This window comes from Spodoptera frugiperda, chromosome 28, assembly GCF_023101765.2.
Source record: "Spodoptera frugiperda isolate SF20-4 chromosome 28, AGI-APGP_CSIRO_Sfru_2.0, whole genome shotgun sequence".
Taxonomy (NCBI): domain Eukaryota; kingdom Metazoa; phylum Arthropoda; class Insecta; order Lepidoptera; family Noctuidae; genus Spodoptera; species Spodoptera frugiperda.
Genome location: NC_064239.1, coordinates 13,051,733 through 13,076,273, shown reverse-complemented (window position 1 = coordinate 13,076,273; position 24,541 = coordinate 13,051,733). Strand labels below are relative to the sequence as shown.

The window sequence follows — 24,541 nt, the reverse complement described above, 5'->3', positions numbered from 1 at the left end:
ACAAGACTACAAGACGGACATTAAAATAAAAATGAGTCATCTACCCTATTATATCTCCTTAGAGACATATAGACCACCAGACCACCATAGATGTTCGGCCGTGGATCCACTCTGAGGGTGCTTTTCCACCAGACATGTGCTATGCTACATTGCTGTGGATGCGTTTGGTATCAACCAATTATATTCATTGGTACATACAACGTGTAACAAAATACCCATATACTCGTACATCAAGAAGCCCTGATGAATACAGGTTGAATAGAATCTCTACACAAAGTTTCAGCATAAAATACGTTTAAAAAAATGAGTACCAATACTTGGTATCGCATAGTTCTTGATTTCAAATCATATAAACGTGTCACAACACTACAGGGAACACTCCCTAATATTACGAAACATTTCTTCTATCAATCTGATCGCCTAGTACCTGTCTACCTAATTTTGATTCGCGCACCAGCGCATTTTGAAAAATTCATAACTTGGTACCATGAAAACATGAGTTTAAAAAATCCTTCCCGTATCGTTTGTTATGTTATCTAGAAACCGTGCAATTGATATGTATACCTCCTTTTTGTTACACGTTGTATAGTTTAGCACTAGTGGAAACGGAGTCGGATATACTAAATTAATTGAAAATATTGGTTTAAGTGAAATAAGATGAGAAAAGCTCTACTACTTTCAAATCACCACGGGACTCTGCGCACGTATTATTTTTAGTATTTTTATGATACTTCACGTGAGTTAGATAAAACTTATTTTCAATTCATTTTACACCTCCGTGTAGATACCTAACTTCACCAAAATTCAGAAGTTATTTTTATGAATTGAAAGGGCATACTCACTTTATTAAGTTGTCTAACCACATGATTCAATTCAATATAGTAGACCTAATAAAAATTACGAAAAATGTGACCATGGAAATCGTTTAAAGAATGTAGTAACTTGTAAAGAAAACCATTTCTTGGTAACATAGCATAATATCACTACATAGTATAAAACCAAGTTTCTCTGGCCCTATATACCTTTGTGTGTAAAGTTATTCAAGATGAAAGTTTTATGTATAATACATTCATAGTATATCACTATTGCACCCAAGCGAAGCTGGGGCTGGTCGCTAGTCTTAAGTATAAAGTTAAGAGATATTCGCAATCTCTTTTCAGAACCGAAGTAATGCGTCTTAAGATGCATATTATGCAAATATACTTAGAAATGAATGTTAATTTCTTTCCAATTTCTAAATAACTGCTCAAACGGACGGCTTTGTTTTAATATTATTACTTCTTAGTATTTCTATAAAAGTCGGCTCTCTATCTTACAATGTTGCGTGTTCTTTGAAACTGAACTCGTTGCATTACTTTGTAATGATGTTTCTACGATGCATTTAGCAATACGGCTGTACGCCGGGAGTACAGTAAAGGGTCTTTCTAAAGCAAAACTAATTTAAATGCATTTATTCATTTCTGCGCTCAGTAGGTGGCGTTTGTGAGGATTTTGGATCGTCGAACCGAACAAGTCCCAATAATACGGTAATAAGTACGTGTACCTCATGTATGTACCTAACTGCGTACATACTAGTTTGACTTTGACTGCCTCGGTGGCCTAGTGGTTGCAAGAGCGACTGCCGGGCAAGGGGTCTCGGGTTCAATTCCCGGGTCGGGCGAAGTATTACTGGGCGTTTTTCGGTTTTTCGAAAATTTCTCAGTAGTAGCACGGAGTCTGGAAATGTGCCCGGTATATGGCAATAGGCTCACCACACATGGGACTTACAACATAAATTGTGAAAAGTGGGTGTACACAGTGACATTACGTGTCATAATGTGCACCTCTGCCTACCCCTTCGGGGATTAAAGGCGTGACGATATGTATGTATGTATGAACAAGACCTTTTTTATACAGTTATCATCCCTATTTTATTATCAACATTTACATGGAACTTATAACACAATTGGTGAAAAGTGGGTGTACATTGCATAACGGCAATACGTGCCGTAATGTTCACCTCTGCCTACCCCCTATCCCCGAAGGGATATAAGGCGTTTTCTCGTTCTTCACCTCTAATAATATCTTCTGATTTATTTTGTTGCGGGATCCAAAACAGTCATTCATGTCCCTGAGACGCGCCGGATTTCAGTGTTCCGGTGTTTTCATGGTTGTATCTACTATAGACACTGGCTTTACTGAAGTTGCAGCGGTTTCAGGAGGGTGTGGCGGAGTTATCCCATTAAAAAAATGTCACACTATCACTATCTACTACTACTACCATAGGATGTGCTACATTTATTATTATATTTCTCTAACTTAACCCTCCAAAGAACAAAAGACATGTAAAGCATATTATTGTTCTTATTTTTTATTCCGGACCAGACTTATTGCTTGAATGAACAATACAATTTATGTGTGCGCGGTCAAAGTACCGTCTGCCTCTGATTGCTTCAAATTAAGGAACTGATTGCATTTGTAATTTTATGAAATTATTTATTCTTGATACATGTTTTAGGGTTATGTTGATTGTGGCCGTGTGTGGTTCATTTTCAGGGTCGGGCAACACGGTTTTAGGGTTTTCGACTTTAGTCTCACATATTTGGAGATATGCACTGGGCATATCCAAATGATAGGATCCAAAATTTTTAGTTTTTTATGAGCATTATTTCAGTTGACTGTCTCGTTGGTCGAGTGGTCGCAAGTGCGACAAAGGGTCTCGGGTTCGATTCCCGGTTCGGGCAAAATATTAAATTAAATTTCTCAGTGGTATCACGGAGTCTGGAATTGTGTATGGCAATAGCCTCACATTAATTTAAAATTAGCAATAGTATTACATGGTACTTATATCACAAACGGTGAAAATTGGGTGTACATTGTACAGCGACATTACGTGCCTTGATGAACACCACTTCGGGGATAAAAATCGTGACGTTGTTGTTGTTAATTTCAGATTTTGAAGTTATTATTGGTCTAAATCTAATCTTATTCTGAAAAGGACTCTTTGAATTATCTCTATAATCTTTTTTATATATGTATTTTGTTATAAGTAATGAAAATTCTTTTTGGCAAAGCTGTCTACCGTATTGGTGGCTCAATGTCTAACTAACACTTAAGTACCACAAAGAAATCAAAACACAATTTTATGCAACACAAACTAAAATTTATTTTCAAAAGATAAACGATTGGATAGTGAGAATTTAAACAAATTTGAACATAATTTGAAAAGCTTTAAATTATAACACTTTACTGTTAACTCAGCAGGTACTTGTTGAAGAATCAATTTTATCCGTGCTCCTTTGGAAACAATTTAAGCAGAGACTTCGACGGTAGCGGTGTTAGAAGTTGCGCTACTGCTAGCTGAAGCAGAACTTCCACTATCAGCAGAAGGAACTTCGTTAGTGGTTTCAGAATTACCTTCGCTACTGGTAGCAGAAGTAGAAGCGCTACTGCTATCAGAAGCAGAACTTCCACTATCAGCAGAAGGAACTTCGTTAGTGGTTTCAGAATTACCTTCGCTACTGGTAGTAGAAGTAGAAGCGCTACCGCCAGTAGAAACACCGTCAAGAGGAATATCTATTGTTTGCAAGGCGTCCAATACATTATTTAATAGGGTTTTCGCTTCTTCTGTTAGACTCGAATCATTAAGAGCTGTAATAATGTTTTCCTGAGTCTCCTTCGCTTTAGCTTGTAATTCTTCTATGTTTTTCGTACCCTCTTGCTTTAAATAGTCCACCAATTCTTGGATAGAATTCATAGCGTTCGTCAGATCTTCGCTTCCTTTCTCTGCTACCGATGATGAGACTGAAACAATATAAAAAAAACAATTAATGTATCTGTATTCATTCAAAAATCAAACCTTTATCTTAAACTGGCTTCCAAATCAGTGTTATCTAATAAACAGTGAATACTTACCGTCCGGTAATTGTGTCTGTAATTCCGAAAGTGCTGCAAAATACATAAAAATTTAGTTATTATTATAATTCTCATTCAAATATACACGTGCACACTATAAATGAATAAGAATATAAGTAAATCAACAAACAAAAAGACGTTATCTCAGTTACTGAGGTTTATGCATTTAAAACTCACGTGCTGTGTCAGTTATAGACGTAACTATGTCATACTATGATAAATCTAAAGAACAAATCGACAATCGACTGCACGGTTGGTGCAGTGGCTGGGCAACTGGCTGCCGTGGAACGTGTAGCGGGTTCGATTCCCGCACGGAGCAACTCTTTGTGTGATCCACAAATTGTTTTTTTCGGGTCTGGGTGTCATGTGCATGTTAAATTGTATGTTTGTAAATGCACCCACAACACAGGAGAAAACTATAATGTGGGGCAACGTTTTAAAAAAAAGCCAGATAAAGAGCATTGTTTTACCCACTAATAGAAGTAATTCAGTGCCAATGTGTTGGAACCTCGGTATGAGTTCCAGTTTTGGAGACTTCACACTTATCCAGGTCCCAGTAAACTAAGTTTAACTATACTATCTACAAGGTGCAACTAGCTGGTCCAGGTATTGTAATAAACAGTTAATGTACTTACCACTGCCAACCACTGCAATATAAATAATAATCTATTATTGTAATTGTCATTCAAATATACAGTAGAAGTTTAAAACTTAGTAGCAATTTGTTAGGTGCAACGAGCTGGTCTCAGTATTGTAATAAACAGTTAATGTACTTACCATTGCCCACTCTTGCTAAAGCATCGGCAACCTCTGCAATATCAATAATAATCTATTATTGTAACTGTTGTATAAAATACTGGTGGTGAATAGGTTAAGTTCCTGCTTCCTAACAATTAGGGTGCGGGTTCGAAATTTAGTTAATAACAATACAGCTTTTTCAACTGATAATGTAATTATTATTATATTTCGATACCACTCACATATGGTGAAAAAAAGAGCCTTTTTAAGAGATAAGTGTTCCATGCTCATGCCTTCTCCGAGTGAGAAGAGGCCTTTGCCCAGTTGTAACTTGCTTGTTAGCAAGTACATCACATCACAGCGTAGTGTCACATAATCATATATATATACTATCTACAAGGTGTTACTTGTTGAACTTACCTTTGCCAACTCCTCCTGCAAGACTGCCAGCCGCTGCAATATAAATAATAATCTATTATTGTAATTGCCATTCAAATCTACAATAGAAGTTTGAAACTTAGTAGCAACTTGTTTGGTGCAACTAGCTGGTCCCAGTATTGTAATAAACAATGAATGTACTTACCATTGCCAAGTTCTGTGACAAAATTGCCAGTCACTGCAATATAAATAATAATCTATTATTGTAATTGTCATTCAAATCTACAATAGTTTTTTTAATATCATATAATCTTTTTTTATGGATTATTTAATATATTTTTTTTATGGAATACGTAAACGAGCAGACGGATCACCCGATGGTAAGCAATCGTCGCCGCCCATGAACACTTGAAACACCAGAGGCGTTACAAGTGCGTTGCCGGCCTTTTCGGGGTTAAGTCATTTAAGGGTTGTTGGGGAATCGGAGATTGGGAAGATTGGGAAATGGGGAATTTGTCCTCCGGTAACCTCTCTCACACAACGCAAGCGTTGTTTCATGTCAGTTTTCTGGGAGGCCGTGGTATCACTCCGGTTGAGCTGGCCCATTCGTGCCGAAGTATGGCTCTCCCACACTTAGACTTATCTATCTATATACATATAATAATAAATACTGTAGAAGAGTTAATTCTGTACATTGAGAATATTAAGAAAGAGCCTTTTTAAGAGAGAAGTGTTCCATACTCATGCCTTCTCCGAGTGAGAAGAGGCCTTTGCCCAGTTGTGACTTGCTTGTTAGCAAGTACATCACATCATAGCGTAGTATCACTTAATCATATATACTATCTACAAGGTATAACTTGTACTTACCATCGCCAATTCCTCCTACAACACCGCCAACCGCTGCAATATAAATAATCATCTATTATTGTATTCGTCATTCAAATCTACAATAGAAGTTGAAACTTAGTAGCAACTTGTTTGGTGCAACTAGCTGGTCCCAGTATTGTAATAAACATTGAATGTACTTACCATTGCCAACTCCTCCTGCAAGACTGCCAGCCGCTGCAATATAAATAATAATCTATTATTGTAATTGCCATTCAAATCTACAATAGAAGTTTGAAACTTAGTAGCAACTTGTTTGGTGCAACTAGCTGGTCCCAGTATTGTAATAAACAATGAATGTACTTACCATTGCCAAGTTCTGTGACAAAATTGCCAGTCACTGCAATATAAATAATAATCTATTATTGTAATTGTCATTCAAATCTACAATAGTTTTTTTAATATCATATAATCTTTTTTTATGGATTATTTAATATATTTTTTTTATGGAATACGTAAACGAGCAGACGGATCACCCGATGGTAAGCAATCGTCGCCGCCCATGAACACTTGAAACACCAGAGGCGTTACAAGTGCGTTGCCGGCCTTTTGGGGGTTAAGTCATTTAAGGGTTGTTGGGGAATCGGAGTTTGTTAAGATTGGGAAAGGGGGAATTGGTCCTCCGGTAACCTCACTCACACAACGTGAACTCAAAGTGAGTGAGGTTACCGGAGGCCCAATTCCCCCCTTCCCAATCTTCCCCATCCCCATTCCCGAACAACAACCCTTAAATTCCTAACTCCCAAAAAACCGGTAACGCACTTGTAAAGCCTCTGGTGTTTCAAGTATCCATGGGCGGCGGCGATTGCTTACCATCAGGTAATACATCTGTTCGATTACCGGCTGTTTCATAAAAAAAAAAATACTGTAGAAGAGTTTATCCTGTACATTGAGAATATTTAAAGAATAACAGAAGGGGGTGTTACTAGGTAGATACCGAACCCAAAAGCGTGCTTAAAAAATGTTCTGTCTGTCTGTATGTTTACACATCACACAAAACTACTAGTCTGATTACGATGAAAATTGGTATAATTATATTTTAATATCCTGGACAAAACACTATATATATACATATATATATATATTATATATTCACTAAAAAACAAACTTAAATGTGCGACGCGATCCCTAGACACGCTTACTGTACCAAACGCAAATGTAAGTTTGTGGAATGTTAGGTTACCCGCAGTGGACTTTGCGCGGTAAATACAGGGCCGACTATTGAAAAGATGAAATTTGCTTGAACCGCTCGCAGTACACGCGTGGCGTGGTAGGCAGCGCCGGGGATCGTCTATGTACTTTTACGTCTATGTCGGAGGAATAAAGTCAAATCCGCCAGTTTTCATGTTGGATGTCGAGGATTTCAAGGGTAATGAAACCAATGGTTCTGTCAAAATGTATAAACCTAGATAGCCGCTGTATTAAATTTTCAATGTTTAGTCACGGGTGTCGTTTTAGAGGTATTCGAGGGTGGTCAGCGATGACGTAGTCAAAATGTGAATCCAAGATGGCCACTGTACGATTTTAATTAGTTATACAATAACTTTATATATATATATATTTACTAGATACATACCTACTTTACAAGATATATATCTAATATAGCTACTTCCGCGCGGTTTCACCCGCTCTGCACAGCTCCTATTGGTCATAGTGTGAAGTTTTATAGCCTATAGCCTTCCTCGATAAATGGACTATCCAACAAAAAAATAATTATTCATATCGGACCAGTAGTACCGAAGATTAGCGCGTTCAAACAAACAATCAAACAAACAAACTCTTCAGCTTTATAATATTATCTATACTAATATTATAAAGCTGAAGAGTTTGTTTGTTTAGTTGTGTGCGATATTTGTGGATACTTTTAGCTACCATTCCGAACGCTCCTATGACAATGGGTACGACTTGTGCTTGTGTGTTCCATAACCGGGTTATTTCTTTCTGTAATAAATGATATTTACTTAGTTTTTCTATTTCTTTGGCTCCTATATTGTAATCTGATGGTACTGTTATGTCTATTAAATATGTTTTGTTATCTATTTTATTTATGTAAATAATATCTGGTCTATGGTGCGTAACTGTGACATCTGTCTGAACTGGAATCTCCCACATTATTTTGGCTGTATCATTTTCTTTGACTTGAGGTTGAGTGAGCTGTTCTTTCCATCATAAGCTGGTTGTTTCCAAGTTGTGTTTTTTGAGGAGGGTCCAGTACACGTACTGCACCACGTTATTGTGTCTCTTGGTGTAATAGGTGCCAGCCAGCTGCTCGCAGCCCGCCACAATGTGTTGTGCGGTCTCGTCTTTGACACCACAAAGCCGGCACTTCCCATCCACCGCTCTCTTAAGCACGTCTCTTTCGTGCTGCCTGGTGATAATGGCTTGATCTTGTAGTGAGAATATGGATGCTTCTAGTGAGGGAGATATTGCCTGCTTTTTGAGCCATCTAAACGAGTAATTGGTATCTATGTTTTCTTTATCTATTACTGATCTGTAAAACTGTCCGTGTAGAGGTTTAGCTTTCCATTTTTCTATTGTGTATTTTATTTTAGCAGACTTTATATCGTTATCTGTACATGTTGTATTATTATTTATTTTAAATTCTATTCTATTTTCTTTTGCTTCCTTATTTATCGAATATTTATCTCTAGTTTTATCATGCATAGCTATTGTTTTTGTTTTTGTTTATTATAGATAGTGTGGGGAGGTCTCTCCTTCTCGGGTTTTATTATAGATATTTCACGAGGTGGGGAGGTCTCTCCGTCTCGGGTTTGACCCGGTGAAAATGAGCATCGCGTCCCGCGACCCGCAGGAAAAACGGTGCTCATTGCCCCCTACTAATTATTAATTTATAGCTCTCCTGCTGATTTCTTGAGTATTAATACTGTTTGTGTGTTGTTCTGAATTTTGTGTGGATGTAGATTTGGGGTTATTGGGGTTTCTACTTCTGAATAACGTTTCTAACCGTTTAATGTATCCGGATCCTAACGCTCTTGCGCGATAGAAGCAAAATATGAGTTCTTCAAGTTCTGCGTTTGACCACTTTCTTTTTTATTATAAATATATTATATATTATATTATAATTCTCTATATTTATTTAAAATTCTCTAAATTTACATTTTTAAATACTACAACATACAAAATAAAATAATATTTAAAAATATAAAAATAGAAGCCGACCAGTAGCGGGAGCATGGTCCAAGTTACCGGTGGTAAGGGCCCGACAATATAATTATATTCAGTGGTTATATTATAATTTTAATTATATTATATATTAGTATAGATGATTAGATTTCGTCATAAATAGATTTATTGAGAAATGTATTTTTATTTTTCCTAGTTCTTATTATATTTAGATACCACTCACATAGGATGAAAAAAATCTGAGGATTATACGTATTTGAAATCCATTATCACCAATCCGTCTTTTTAAGAGAGAAGTGTTTCATGCTCATGCCTTCTCCATATGAGAAGAGGCCTTTGCCCAGTTGTGACTTGCTTGTTAGCAAGCACATCACATCACAGCGTAGTATCACATAATCATATATATACTATCTACAAGGTATAACTTGTACTTACCTGTGCCCACTCCTGCTATAGCATCGTCAACCGCTGCAATATAAATAATAATCTATTATTGTATTTGTCATTCAAATCTACAGTAGAAGTTTGAAACTTAGTAGCAACTTGTTAGGTGCAACTAGCTGGTCCCAGTATTGTAATAAACATTGAATGTACTTACCATTGCTAACTCCTCCGGCAAGACTGCCAGCCGCTGCAATATAAATAATAATCTATTATTGTAATTGCCATTCAAATCTACAGTAGAAGTTTGAAACTTAGTAGCAACTTGTTAGGTGCAACTAGCTGGTCCCAGTATTGTAATAAACATTGAATGTACTTACCATTGCCAACTCCTCCTACAAGACTGCCAGCCGCTGCAATATAAATAATAATCTATTATTGTAATTGCCATTCAAATCTACAATAGAAGTTTGAAACTTAGTAGCAACTTGTTTGGTGCAATTAGCTGGTCCCAGTATTGTAATAAACAGTTAATGTTCTTACCCTGGCTCACATCGCCAACCACTGCAATATAAATAATAATCTATTATTGTAATTGCCATTCAAATCTACAGTAGAAGTTTGAAACTTAGTAGCAACTTGTTAGGTGCAACTAGCTGGTCCCAGTATTGTAATAAACATTGAATGTACTTACCATTGCTAACTCCTCCGGCAAGACTGCCAGCCGCTGCAATATAAATAATAATCTATTATTGTAATTGCCATTCAAATCTACAGTAGAAGTTTGAAACTTAGTAGCAACTTGTTAGGTGCAACTAGCTGGTCCCAGTATTGTAATAAACATTGAATGTACTTACCATTGCCAACTCCTCCTACAAGACTGCCAGCCGCTGCAATATAAATAATAATCTATTATTGTAATTGCCATTCAAATCTACAATAGAAGTTTGAAACTTAGTAGCAACTTGTTTGGTGCAATTAGCTGGTCCCAGTATTGTAATAAACAGTTAATGTTCTTACCCTGGCTCACATCGCCAACCACTGCAATATAAATAATAATCTATTATTGTAATTGTCAATCAAATCTACAATATTTTTTTTAATATCATATAATATATATCATATACAGTGAAACTTGGTTAAGTGGGACCTGGATAATTGAGAAACCTCCACAAATGGAACTCATACTGAGGTCCCTACCCATTGGCACTGTATTACCTCTATTAGTGGGACAAACAACCCTCTTTATCTGGGATTCGTTCTTTCGATTTATCATCTTAGTTACCTCTATAACTGAGACAGGAAGTGAATTTTGATGCATAAACCTCAGTAACTGAGACAAGATCGTTTTGTTTGTTGATTTACTTATTTTTATTCATTTATAATGTGCACATAACACATTGTTTTATTTAAGAATCACACCTCTTTATGTGAAATAACCCGTATGTTCACCTCCATTAATGGAACCCTCTGTAAATGAGACAAATGTTTATTTACACCTGGTTATCTGAGACACTGGCATAGTGGAATACCTCTATAAGTGATACCAATTTGAAAGTCCCTTGATGTCTCACTTAACGAGGTTTCACTGTATATCATATTTTCCGTTTCATGGTGGATATCCCACCCACACGCACGAAACGCTTCGCTTCAAGCTTCCTAGTGCGAACGGCTAGGGAGTGGAACTCCTTGCCGGAGTCTGTGTTTCCTGATGGGTATAACCTGGGTGTCTTCAAAGCCCGAGTGAATAGGTTGCTTATGGGCAGACGTGCTCCATCGTAGGCCGCATCATCACTTACCATCAGGCGAGATAGCGGCCAAAGGTCGGCCAATTTAACATAATAAAAAAAAAATATAATCTTTTTTCATGGATTATTTAATATAATCTTTTTTTATGGATTATTTAATATAATTTTTTTATGGAATACGTAAATGAGCAGACGGATCACCTGATGGTAAGCAATCGTCGCCGCCCATGAATACTTGAAACACCAGAGGCGTTACAAGTGCGTTGCCGGCCTTTTGGGGGTTAAGTCATTTAAGGGTTGTTGGGGAATTGGAGTTTGTTAAGATTGGGAAAGGGGGAATTGGTCCTCCGGTAACCTCACTCACACAACGCAAGCGTTGTTTCATGTCAGTTTTCTGTGAGGTCGTGGTATCGCCCCGGTCGAGCCGGCCCATTGGTGCCGAAGTATGGCTCTCCCACACTTAGACTTATCTCTCTATATACATATTATAATAATACATGCAAGTGCTGTTGTGTTTCGTTGTGTGAGTGAGGTTACCGGAGGCCCAATTTCCCCCTTCCCAATCTTCCCCATCCCCATTCCCGAACAACAACCCTTAAATTCCTAACTCCCAAAAAGCCGGTAACGCACTTGTAAAGCCTCTGGTGTTTCAAGTGTCCATGGGCGGCGGCGATTGCTTACCATCAGGTAATACATCTGTTCGATTACCGGCATGTTTCATAAAAAAAAAATACTGTAGAAGAGTTTATCCTGTACATGGAGAATATTTAAAGAATAACAGAAGGGGGTGTTTCTAGGTAGATAACGAACCCAAAAGCGTGCTTAAAAAATGTTCTGTCTGTCTGTATGTTTACACATCACACAAAACTACTAGTCTGATTGCGATGAAAATTGGTATAATTATATTTTAATATCCTGGACAAAACACTGGATACATTTTATCCCGCACAAGTATATTCACTAAAAAACAAACTTAAATGTGCGACGCGATCCCTAGACACGCTTACTGTACCAAACGCAAATGTAAGTTTGTGGAATGTTAGGTTACCCGCAGTGGACTTTCGGCGGTAAATACAGGGCCGACTATTGAAAAGATGAAATTTGCTTGAACCGCTCGCAGTACACGCGTGGCGTGGTAGGCAGCGCCGGGGATCGTCTATGTACTTTTACGTCTATGTCGGAGGAGTAAAGTCAAATCCGCCAGTTTTCATGTTGGATGTCGAGGATTTCAAGGGTAATGAAACTAATGGTTCTGTCAAAATGTATAAACCTAGATAGCCGCTGTATTAAATTTTCAATGTTTAGTCACGGGTGTCGTTTTAGAGGTATTCGAGGGTGGTCAGCGATGACGTAGTCAAAATGTGAATCCAAGATGGCCACTGTACGATTTTAATTAGTTATACAATAACTTTATATATATATATATATATATTTACTAGATACATACCTACTTTACAAGATATATATCTAATATAGCTACTTCCGCGCAGTTTCACCCGCTCTGCACAGCTCCTATTGGTTATAGTTTGATGTTTTATAGCCTATAGCCTTCCTCGATAAATGGACTATCCAACAAAAAAATAATTATTCATATCGGACCAGTAGTACCGAAGATTAGCGCGTTCAAAACAAACAAACAAACAAACTCTTCAGCTTTATAATATTATCTATACTAATATTATAAAGCTGAAGAGTTTGTTTGTTTAGTTGTGTGCGATATTTGTGGATACTATTAGCTACCATTCCGAACGCTCCTATGACAATGGGTACGACTTGTGCTTGTGTGTTCCATAACCGGGTTATTTCTTTCTGTAATAAATGATATTTACTTAGTTTTTCTATTTCTTTGGCTCCTATATTGTAATCTGATGGTACTGTTATGTCTATTAAATATGTTTTGTTATCTATTTTATTTATGTAAATAATATCTGGTCTATTGTGCGTAACTGTGACATCTGTCTGAACTGGAATCTCCCACATTATTTTGGCTGTATCATTTTCTTTGACTTGAGGTTGAGTGAGCTGTTCTTTCCATCATAAGCTGGTTGTTTCCAAGTTGTGTTTTTTGAGGAGGGTCCAGTACACGTACTGCACCACGTTATTGTGTCTCTTGGTGTAATAGGTGCCAGCCAGCTGCTCGCAGCCCGCCACAATGTGTTGTGCGGTCTCGTCTTTGACACCACAAAGCCGGCACTTCCCATCCACCGCTCTCTTAAGCACGTCTCTTTCGTGCTGCCTGGTGATAATGGCTTGATCTTGTAGTGAGAATATGGATGCTTCTAGTGAGGGAGATATTGCCTGCTTTTTGAGCCATCTAAACGAGTAATTGGTATCTATGTTTTCTTTATCTATTACTGATCTGTAAAACTGTCCGTGTAGAGGTTTAGCTTTCCATTTTTCTATTGTGTATTTTATTTTAGCAGACTTTATATCGTTATCTGTACATATTATATTATTATTTATTTTAAATTCTATTCTATTTTCTTTTGCTTCCTTATTTATCGAATATTTATCTCTAGTTTTATCATGCATAGCTATTGTTTTTGTTTATTATAGATAGTGTGGGGAGGTCTCTCCTTCTCGGGTTTTATTATAGATATTTCACGAGGTGGGGAGGTGTCTCCGTCTCGGGTTTGACCCGGTGAAAATGAGCATCGCGTCCCGCGACCCGCAGGAAAAACGGTGCTCATTGCCCCCTACTAATTATTAATTTATAGCTCTCCTGCTGATTTCTTGAGTATTAATACTGTTTGTGTGTTGTTCTGAATTTTGTGTGGATGTAGATTTGGGGTTATTGGGGTTTCTACTTCTGAATAACGTTTCTAACCGTTTAATGTATCCGGATCCTAACGCTCTTGCGCGATAGAAGCAAAATATGAGTTCTTCAAGTTCTGCGTTTGACCACTTTCTTTTTTATTATAGATATATTATATATTATAGATATATTATATATTATATTATAATTCTCTATATTTATTTAAAATTCTCTAAAGGAGATTGTCCAAGTCTGGCTATTTTTGAACAGGCTGCTCAACAAAAATGTAATTTACCAATAATTTTATTTATATTTTAGTAAATGTCTGATGCTAATAACTTTGTAGGAATTAGCACTATAAAAAATTCGATAATTATTGGTATTTGTTATGATAAGACCAAGTCTTTGTAGTAGTTGGTTTTGAATTTGACTTTAGTGCTGCCAATCTGCTGTCAATCTATTGTGTTTTTCGTCAAAATTACAGATATTATTCGCTTTGTTCTTTTGCATTGTGAGTGTTGCAACTGCAGTTTATTGCGTGGGAAAATACAAAGTAGACACATTAGTAGGAAAATATATTTTGTATATATTTTATATTATATGAAAATAACACTAAAGGCAGGACAGCCATAAAACATTATTGCTGCAACTGCATGGTGGGTCATAGAACAGTAGGTTGATGTGCACATATAATAACTATTATTTGGTTTTTGAGCTGGGCAAGGTACCAGAAAATTATTAATCCACCTGCCGAGTTCCTTGACCATATTTTAATTACATATGAATCGGATTAATAATGCATTTTAATAGAAAAAAATGTTTTATTTCATGCATAACCAGTGTCAATAAAATGTAAAAAAATATCTAAATATAAATCTTGATACAAAACTAAGTTTGTATCTTCATTCTTACTGATATGAACTAATAAATCAAACATATATTATTAGCTGAAGTGATTGTTCAAAAATAGCCAAAGTCCCATACAAGTTGGTCAATCCCCTTTACATTTTTAAATACTACAACATACAAAATAAAATAATATTTAAAAATATAAAAATAGAAGCCGACCAGTAGCGGGAGCATGGTCCAAGTTACCGGTGGTAAGGGCCCGACAATATAATTATATTCAGTGGTTATATTATAATTTTAATTATATTATATATTAGTACTAGCTTTCCGCCCGCGGCTTCGCCCACGTGTAATTCGGTTATATATAGCGTTTTTTAATGATCTCGACAGGGCTTTTTCTTCCACCTTCCGGTAGAGTATACTTTCAAGTTGGTCCCGTTGTTACCTAGTCAGGATCTGATGATCGTATTCCAGGGAAATCAAGGGCAAACCTCAAATTTACAGGCAATTACGTTTTTGACAATTTCATAGATCTGTTTAAGTATTTGCGTCTGATAGTCATCATCCCATGTGAATGAGCTGATGATGGAAGGTACAACTCCTCAACGGTTAGGAGTTGAAAGAAAATTCTTACGAAGTTATACGTACATGTGAGGCTATTAGGTTGACCTGATAATAAAAAGTAAATCTCATTAACGTTAAGAATTTAGGTGAAAATGGATGCGGACAAATTTCGTCTCTTCACTTGTTTCCTTTTAGCTGTTTATATGGGTAGTGTTAACACAAAATAGGGATTTAAAGGCGTGATGTTATTAATGTTATGCATGTATGTACATAATTATGTATGTTATTATGTATGTTAAAGAGACGACTGAAAGTTGTCATACAAAGTCTTTTTTTAAGGATGGGAAATCATCAAATGACCTCTCCCGCTCTGGGTGGAACGGAAGGGAGTGTCAGACTTTTACTGACTAAAACCTACCTCGTTCCTTCAGTTGCCCTTTGCGTTCCGGGGCCACGGTATCTCGTTAGAACTTTCCCGCAGCCCCGGCTCAATTTATCCCGTTTCCCCCCCTTGGGGGTTGACATTTCAAAAATCCCTTCTTAGTGCTCACTTATGTTACTAAAGGAACCTCTGTTCAAAATCTCAGACTCCTATACCGAGCGGTTTCGGCTGTGCGTTAATAAATCAGTCACCCAATCGCACCCCTAAATCACGATTGGAGGGTAGTTTGAAAAAACTTATAATGTCAAACATATTTACTTGCCTATGTACGTGTTCATGCCAAGTTTCAAGTTTATAAACCCAAGGAATAAGATTTTTCATAGAAACGTTTTTACCCCTTTTCCCCCCTTGGGGGTTGAATTTCCAAAAATCCTTTCTTAGTGCTCCCCTACATATCCCAAGGAACCTACATTCCAAATTTCAGCTGTCTACGACCAGTAGTTTCGGCTGTGCGTTGTCTGTCAGTCACTCAGTAACGGAAGAGTTTTATATATATAGATAGATGATTAGATTTCGTCATAAATAGATTTATTGAGAAATGTATTTTTATTTTTCCTAGTTCTTATTATATTTAGATACCACTCACATAGGATGAAAAAAATCTGAGGATTATACGTATTTGAAATCCATTATCACCAATCCGTCTTTTTAAGAGAGAAGTGTTTCATGCTCATGCCTTCTTCATATGAGAAGAGGCCTTTGCCCAGTTGTAACTTGCTTGTTAGCAAGCACATCACATCACAGCCTAGTATCACATAATCATATATATATACTATCTACAAGGTATAACTTGTACTTACCTGTGCCCACTCCTGCTATAGCATCGTCAACCGCTGCAATATAAATAATAATCTATTATTGTATTTGTCATTCAAATCTACAGTAGAAGTTTGAAACTTAGTAGCAACTTGTTAGGTGCAACTAGCTGGTCCCAGTATTGTAATAAACATTGAATGTACTTACCATTGCTAACTCCTCCGGCAAGACTGCCAGCCGCTGCAATATAAATAATAATCTATTATTGTAATTGCCATTCAAATCTACAGTAGAAGTTTGAAACTTAGTAGCAACTTGTTAGGTGCAACTAGCTGGTCCCAGTATTGTAATAAACATTGAATGTACTTACCATTGCCAAGTCCTCCGACAAGACTGCCAGCCGCTGCAATATAAATTATAATCTATTATTGTAATTGCTATTCAAATCTACAATAGAAGTTTGAAACTTAGTAGCAATTTGTTAGGTGCAACTAGCTGGTCCCAGTATTGTAATAAACATTGAATGTACTTACCATTGCCAACTCCTCCGGCAAGACTGCCAGCCGCTGCAATATAAATAATAATCTATTATTGTAATTGCCATTCAAATCTACAGTAGAAGTTTGAAACTTAGTAGCAACTTGTTAGATGCAACTAGCTGGTCCCAGTATTGTAATAAACATTGAATGTACTTACCATTGCCAAGTCCTCCGACAAGACTGCCAGCCGCTGCAATATAAATAATAATCTATTATTGTAATTGCTATTCAAATCTACAATAGAAGTTTGAAACTTAGTAGCAATTTGTTAGGTGCAACTAGCTGGTCCCAGTATTGTAATAAACATTGAATGTACTTACCATTGCCAACTCCTCCTACAAGACTACCAGCCGCTGCAATATAAATAATAATCTATAATCGCTTCTTTGGCCGCCTGAATAAAGTGCTGAAAAGTTCATTATCAGGCGGAAACAAGGTGCGAGCGTATAACGGTTGGGTCATGCCGGTTTTGATGTATTCTTTTAGTATACTCAAGTGGACTTAGACTGAACTTGACACCCTGGATAGGCGAGTCCGAACACTGCTGACTGCAAATCGTATGCATCACCCTCGTTCATCGATCATGAGGTTGTACATCCCGCGGAAGTTTGGGGGTCGAGGCTTATTAAATGCTAAGACCCTTCATAACCGTGAAGTGTGCAACCTCAGGGAATATTTCCTGAAAGTAAACGAGGGTATGCATCGAGAAGTAGCAGCAGTGGACAATGGATTCACTCCACTATCTTTAGCAAAAGAGAACTGGCGCAAACCTGTGGTACTAAGCGTCAATGACCGCAAGGAGGTATGGCATAGCAAGGAGCTCCACGGACGCTTCTTCCGGGCCCTTCATGGACCCAGTGTAGATTTTCTGGCGTCCGTATCTTGGCTACGATTCAGTAATCTTTTTGGAGAAACTGAAGGATTTGTCTGTGCAATTATGGACGAAGTTATCCTTACGAATAACTACCGGAAATATATTATTAAGGATGGGACCGTTGACATATGTCGGGCATGTCATAGTCCTGGTGAATCCATAAGATATATAATTTCTGGTTGTGGTCGTTTGGCTAATGGTGAATATTTGCATAGACATAATCAGGTGGCCAAGATTATCCACCAGCAACTTGCTTTACACTACCAACTTGTTGAATTTGAGGTTCCATACTACTAGTATGCGCCCGATCCAGTTCTCGAAAACGGCCATATCACGTTGTACTGGGATCGATCTATCATCACTGACAGGACTATTGTAGCCAATAAACCTGATATAGTGGTGATAGACCGACAAGCGCGCCGCACGATGATAATCGATATCACCATCCCTCATGACGAGAACCTCGTGAAAACTGAAAAAGATAAACAAATAAAATATCTTGACTTGGCTCACGAGGTTGTCGACATGTGGAATGTGGATTCGGCTATCGTTGTGCCGATAGTCGTGTCGGCCAACGGATTAATACCCAACAGCCTCGACAACCACCTTAGGAGGCTGGGGTTGGGCGGATGGATCAAGGACCTGATGCAGAAGGCAGTACTCCTCGAAACGGCACGTATTGTGAGGAGGTTTCTGTCTCTGGAGCCCTAACCACCGGTGGCTTGGACCATGCTCCCGCTACTGGTCGGCTCCTATTTTTATATTTTTAAATATTATTTTATTTTGTATGTATAGTATTTAAAAATGTAAATTTAGAGAATTTTAAATAAATATAAAGATCTATTATTGTAATTGCCATTCAAATCTACAATAGAAGTTTGAAACTTAGTAGCAACTTGTTAGGTGCAACTAGCTGGTCCCAGTATTGTAATAAACATTGAATGTACTTACCATTGCTAGCTCCTCCGACAAGACTGCCAGCCGCTGCAATATAAATTATAATCTATTATTGTAATTGCCATTCAAACCTACAATAGAAGTTTGAAACTTAGTAGCAACTTGTTAGGTGCAACTAGCTGGTTCCAGTATTGTAATAAACATTGAATGTACTTACCATTGCCAAGTGTTCCGACAAGACTGCCAACCGCTGCAATATAAATTATAATCTATTATTGTAATTGCCATTCAAATCTACAATAGAAGTTTGAAACTTAGTAGCAACTTGTTAGGTGCAACTAGCTGGTCCCAGTATTGTAATAAACATTGAATGTACTTACCATTGCCAACTCCTCCTACAAGACTACCAGCCGCTGCAATATAAATAATAATCTATTATTGTAATTGCCATTCAAATATACAATAGAAGTTTGAAACTTAGTAGCAACTTGTTAGGTGCAACTAGCTGGTCCCAGTATTGTAATAAACATTGAATGTACTTACCATTGCTAGCTCCTCCGACAAGACTGCCAGCCGCTGAAATATAAATAATAATCTATTATTGTAATTGCCATTCAAATCTACAATAGAAGTTTGAAACTTAGTAGCAACTTGTTAGGTGCAACTAGCTGGTCCCAGTATTGTAATAAACATTAAATGTACTTACCATTGCCAAGTCCTCCGACAAGACTGCCAGCCGCTGCAATATAAATAATAATCTATTATTGTAATTTTCATTCAAATCTACAATAGAAGTTTGAAACTTAGTAGCAACTTGTTAGGTGCAACTAGCTAGTCCCAGTATTGTTGATCCAGAGATGCGGACTACCTAGCGGGTTTACCGGAGCTCCGGGTTGAAAAGCAGGAGAAGGAACGGGGTGGTTTTTAGTCAGTAAGAGTCTGACACTCCCGCTCGCCTTGCCCAAGGCGGGAGAAGTCATTGGATAATTTCCCCCCCTCAAAAAAAAAAGTCCCAGTATTGTAATAAACAGTGAATGTACTTACCATTGCCAACTCCTCCTACAAGACTGCCAGTCGCTGCAATATAAATAATAATCTATTATTGTAATTGTCATTCAAATCTACAATAGTTTTTTAATATCATATAATATTTTTTATGGATTATTTAATATAATCTTTTTTTATGGAATACGTAAACGAGCAGACGGATCACCTAATGGTAAGCAATCACCGCCGCCCATGAACAATTCAGACACCAGAGGCGTTACAAGTGCGTTGCCGGCCTTTTGGGGGTTAAGTCATTTAAGGGTTGTTGGGGAATCGGAGATTGGGAAGATTGGGAAAGGGGGAATTGGTCCTCCGGTAACCTCTCTCACACAACGCAAGCGTTGTTTCATATTAGTTTTCTGTGAGGTCGTGGTATCGCTCCGGTCGAGCCGGCCCATTCGTGCCGAAGTATGGCTCTCCCACACTTACGCCCAAATACTCAAATGCTACTCAATTTTAAGTTGTACTTAAATATCGTACTATCTCTGTCATTTTATAAAGAATCGATAGAGACAGAACTACATTTGAGAGCGTCTTAAAATTGAGTAGCGTTTGAGTATTCGGGCATTAGACTTATTTATCTATATACATATTATAATAAATACTGTAGAAGAGTTAATCCTGTACATTGAGAATATTAAGAAAGAGCCTTTTTAAGAGAGAAGTGTTTCATGCTCGTGCCTTCTCCGAGTGAGAAGAGGCCTTTGCCCAGTTGTGACTTGCTTGTTAGCAAGTACATCACATCACAGCGTAGTATCACATAATCATATATACTATCTACAAGGTGTTACTTGTTGAACTTACTTTTGCCAACTCCTCCGACAAGATTGCCAACCGCTGCAATATAAATAATAAATTATTATTGTAATTGTCATTCAAATCTAAAATACTGACGTAAAGTCCCCGCTCCTAAGAATTGTTCTGCAGGTTCGAAATTTAGTTAGTAACTTTTTCCAAATGTATAATAATATTTAGACATTATACCTACTATTTTTCTTTTGCAAACCCACAATGATTGTATCACATTGCGGTAAACGAATCAGCGCCGCCTATGGACTTGGATATCCTCAACGCTACGGCAACATAAGCACGGTGATCAATGGTCGTGGCTTCACCGAATGAGAAGAGGCCTTTGTCCAACAGGGGGGTTGCTATGAGCATTATATTACATCATCATCTCCTATCCTTAAGCTAGCTGCTAAATTAGTGTTGTAATAAAGAGTAAAGGTACTTACGTCTAAAAAGAGCCTATAAGGAGAGAAATAATAACAGTATATTAATAAGATTTTTATAATACAGTTAGTAGGTTGCTCAAGGTTTCATTTGCCACTGAAAGGCAAGTGTAGAACTCATCACTTTTATTATACAACGTGTAACAAAAAGGGGGTATACATATCAATTGCACGGTTTCTAGATAACATAACAAATGATACGGGAAGGGTTTTTTAAACTCATGTTTTCATGGTACCAAGTTATGAATGTTTCAAATCGCGCCGGCGCGCGAATCAAAATTAGGTAGACAGGTACTAGGTGATCAGATTGACAGGAGAAATGTATCGTAATATTGGCGAGGGATCCCTGTGGTGTTTTGACACGTTTGTATGATTTGAAATCAAGAACTATGCGATATCAATTATTTGGTACTAAATTTTTTAAACGTATTTTAAGCTGAAACTTTGTTTAGAGATTCTATTCAACCTGTATTCATCAGGACTTCTTGATGTATATGGGTATTTTGTTACACGTTGTATATTTTGAGTAGCCCATGGACTTACTCGTAAATTCAAATATTATTAAATAATATTAACAATCGCCAGTAGCAGCGCGACAATCGCCGCGTCGTGTGTCGCGGAATGCTGCTCATGAATATGAGCCTCTAGCATGGCTTGAAACTAGTCGAGTTCCTCGTCAAAACAGTACGTGAGTAAGCCGATAACATAATAATTAATTTAGTATGTCTCACGAAAGTTACAATAAAATAATATTATTAAATACTTACACGCTTATTCCTGCCAGCATTTCCAGCATTGACTGAAGCCAGAGCCGCCTGTAATGTAGACAAAACTTGCAATGAAGGCGTTCTCAATAACAATAAACAAGTAATTATAATTACATGTAACATTACTTGTAAGCCGATAACATAATAATTATTATGTGCCTCTCATGAATATGAGCCTCTAGCATGGCTTGAAACTAGTCGAGTTCCTCGTTAAAACATTACGTGGGTAAGCCGATAACATAATAATTAATTTAGTATGTCTCACGAAAGTTACAATAAAATAAACAAGTACTAATAAGTTATTACACAAAATGGTTTCTATGAGCTCTATTCCATCAATTAAACCCTTAGTTTGATATCTGATCTATCGCCAAGAAGAGGGTGAAACTCCAATTAGTAAAGACCGAAACAAACAAACGGGCGAACTTAGTTTTTGTCTCAAATTGGACCATCATAAACGACAATGTCCAAAATATAGAAGATGTTATATTTTAGAGTTTTATTTAGATACTAGCAAACCAGGCGAACTCCGTTTCGCCACCAATAATTATCCCTGTTTTCCTGATTTTCTCTTGAAATTTTTCCTAAATTGTCTTGCTATAAACCTCACGGAGTCCGAGACCTTTCCGACGAATGCAAAACCGTAGAAATCGGTTCATGCGTTCTGGAGTTATAGCGTTGGGAAGGAAAACCCGACTTATTTTTATGGAAAGGAGAAAGAGAAAACGAAATACATATTATAATATCCTAGCTTAAAGAGTACCATACGTAACAGCACACGAAAGTAATCTCCTAGAAGACATGTGGGGTACAGCTATGTAGAAAATTCATGTGGTTGGAAGACAAGTAGGCAGAGATAAATATTAGTCGGCAGAGAAGAAAAGTGTAAAAATAAGAAAGCGTCTGAAAGTACTTACAATAGCGACGACCAATAACACGGCAGTTTTCATGTTGGAGAGTTGAGTCGGAACAGGATGTTTGAAACTCGTACCTCTGCTCTCATTTCGCAACCTTTTATACGGACCATCTCGTCGTTTACATTACAAGTTGCAACTGTGCAAATAGTGAAAAAATTAATTATTATTGATTGCATATATTTACATTTCTTCGTTCACTTATTGATTTAGATGTAGGTATTTGCTATCGAACCAATTTCCGTATGTCTTTTACTTTCAAGGTGACCAGTTTTCCTCTGCGTGACCATCTTTTAATTTAACTTTACTTTTAATTTTACACACATACAAGGAAATCGTTTAAAGAATGTAGTAACTTGTAAAGAAAGCCATTTCTTGGTAACATAGCATAATATCACTACATAGTATAAAACAAAGTTTATCTGGCCCTATATACCTTTGTCTGCTTAAATCTTTAAAACTACGCCACGGATTTTGATGCGATTTTTTTAATAGATAAAGTTATTCAAGATGAAAGTTTTATGTATAATACGTTCATAATATATCACTGTTGCAGACAAGCGAAGCTGGGGCTGGTCGCAAGTCTTAAGTATAAAGTTAAGAGATATTTACAATCTCTTTTCAGAACCGAAATAATGCGTCTTAAGATGCATATTATGCAAATATACTTAGAAATGAATGTTAATTTCTTTCCAATTTCTAAATAACTGCTCAAACGGACGGCTTTGTTTTAATATTATTACTTCTTAGTATTTCTATAAAAGTCGGCTCTCTATCTTACAATGTTGCGTGTTCTTTGAAACTGAACTCGTTGCATTACTTTGTAATGATGTTTCTACGATGCATTTAGCAATACGACTGTACGGGAGTACAGTAAAGGGTCTTTCTAAAGCAAAACTAATTTAAATGCATATATTCATTTCTGCGCTCAGTAGGTGGCGTTTGTGAGGATTTTGGATCGTCGAACCGAACAAGTCCCAATAATACGGTAATAAGTACGTGTAACTCATGTATGTACCTAACTGCGTACATACTAGTTTATATATGTTTTGCATTTTCTTACTAATGAACAAGACCTTTTTTATACAGTTATCATCCTCAATAAACTCGACCGACTTCTGAATAACTGCATTCGATTCGTTTTTAACCTGCGTAAATATGATCACGTTTCTGCACATCGGATGCAATTAAAGTGGCTGCCCATACGCCAGCGCAGGGAGCAAAGGGCGCTTACCACACTTCTTCTCCTTCCTCAACTCAGCTTCTTCGCCTAGCTATCTTTCCTCTCTTTTTCAGTACACCTGCGCCAACCACAGCAAATATCTACGCTCTTCCAATAACCGTCTCCTTCAATGTCCTACACACCACACTAAATTCCTTCATTCTTCTTTTTTGATCCAATCTATCTTGCTGTGTATGTCAGGATGCTGTCTACTCGCTTGACGTTCAAGCGGAGAGTTCGGGAGCTTCCTCTGAAGAGGTTGTCAGAGTCTTCATCATGATATAAGTAGTATGTATATATTAAGTATATGTAAATAGTATATGTAATGTTATTATGTAGATTTATTATTTTTCCATGTTATTTAAATATATACTGGTATATATTTGTATAAGTAAGTATATTCTATTTTTTTCCATCTGAGCTTTTCCGTACTTACTTGTTCAATGCACCTACCACTGGTTTTTCATTGCACCACCTAAAGGTTTGGCTGGTAGAAAATGCCTACGGCATTAAGC

The 24,541-nt window shown here is 37.1% G+C and overlaps 1 protein-coding gene across 1 annotated transcript in view; it reads right to left on the bottom strand.

The window, feature by feature from the left end:
• The window catches only part of LOC118265037 (uncharacterized PE-PGRS family protein PE_PGRS46-like), a 70,685-nt gene extending 49,952 nt beyond the window's left edge, over window positions 1–20,733 (bottom strand). The window contains exons 1-26 of the mRNA XM_050706157.1: window positions 20,696–20,733; window positions 19,889–19,921; window positions 19,551–19,583; window positions 19,388–19,420; window positions 19,225–19,257; window positions 19,062–19,094; window positions 18,899–18,931; window positions 17,394–17,426; window positions 17,231–17,263; window positions 17,068–17,100; window positions 16,905–16,937; window positions 16,742–16,774; window positions 16,579–16,611; window positions 10,441–10,461; window positions 10,278–10,310; window positions 10,115–10,147; window positions 9,964–9,984; window positions 9,801–9,833; window positions 9,638–9,670; window positions 9,475–9,507; window positions 6,203–6,235; window positions 6,040–6,072; window positions 5,878–5,910; window positions 5,216–5,248; window positions 5,053–5,085; window positions 4,672–4,704 (exon numbers count right to left, since the gene is read on the bottom strand). The gene's annotated coding sequence lies outside the window, so the exon portion shown is untranslated. The remainder of the gene's footprint in view (window positions 1–4,671; window positions 4,705–5,052; window positions 5,086–5,215; window positions 5,249–5,877; window positions 5,911–6,039; window positions 6,073–6,202; window positions 6,236–9,474; window positions 9,508–9,637; window positions 9,671–9,800; window positions 9,834–9,963; window positions 9,985–10,114; window positions 10,148–10,277; window positions 10,311–10,440; window positions 10,462–16,578; window positions 16,612–16,741; window positions 16,775–16,904; window positions 16,938–17,067; window positions 17,101–17,230; window positions 17,264–17,393; window positions 17,427–18,898; window positions 18,932–19,061; window positions 19,095–19,224; window positions 19,258–19,387; window positions 19,421–19,550; window positions 19,584–19,888; window positions 19,922–20,695) is intronic.
• Between the last annotated feature and the right edge of the window lie 3,808 nt (window positions 20,734–24,541).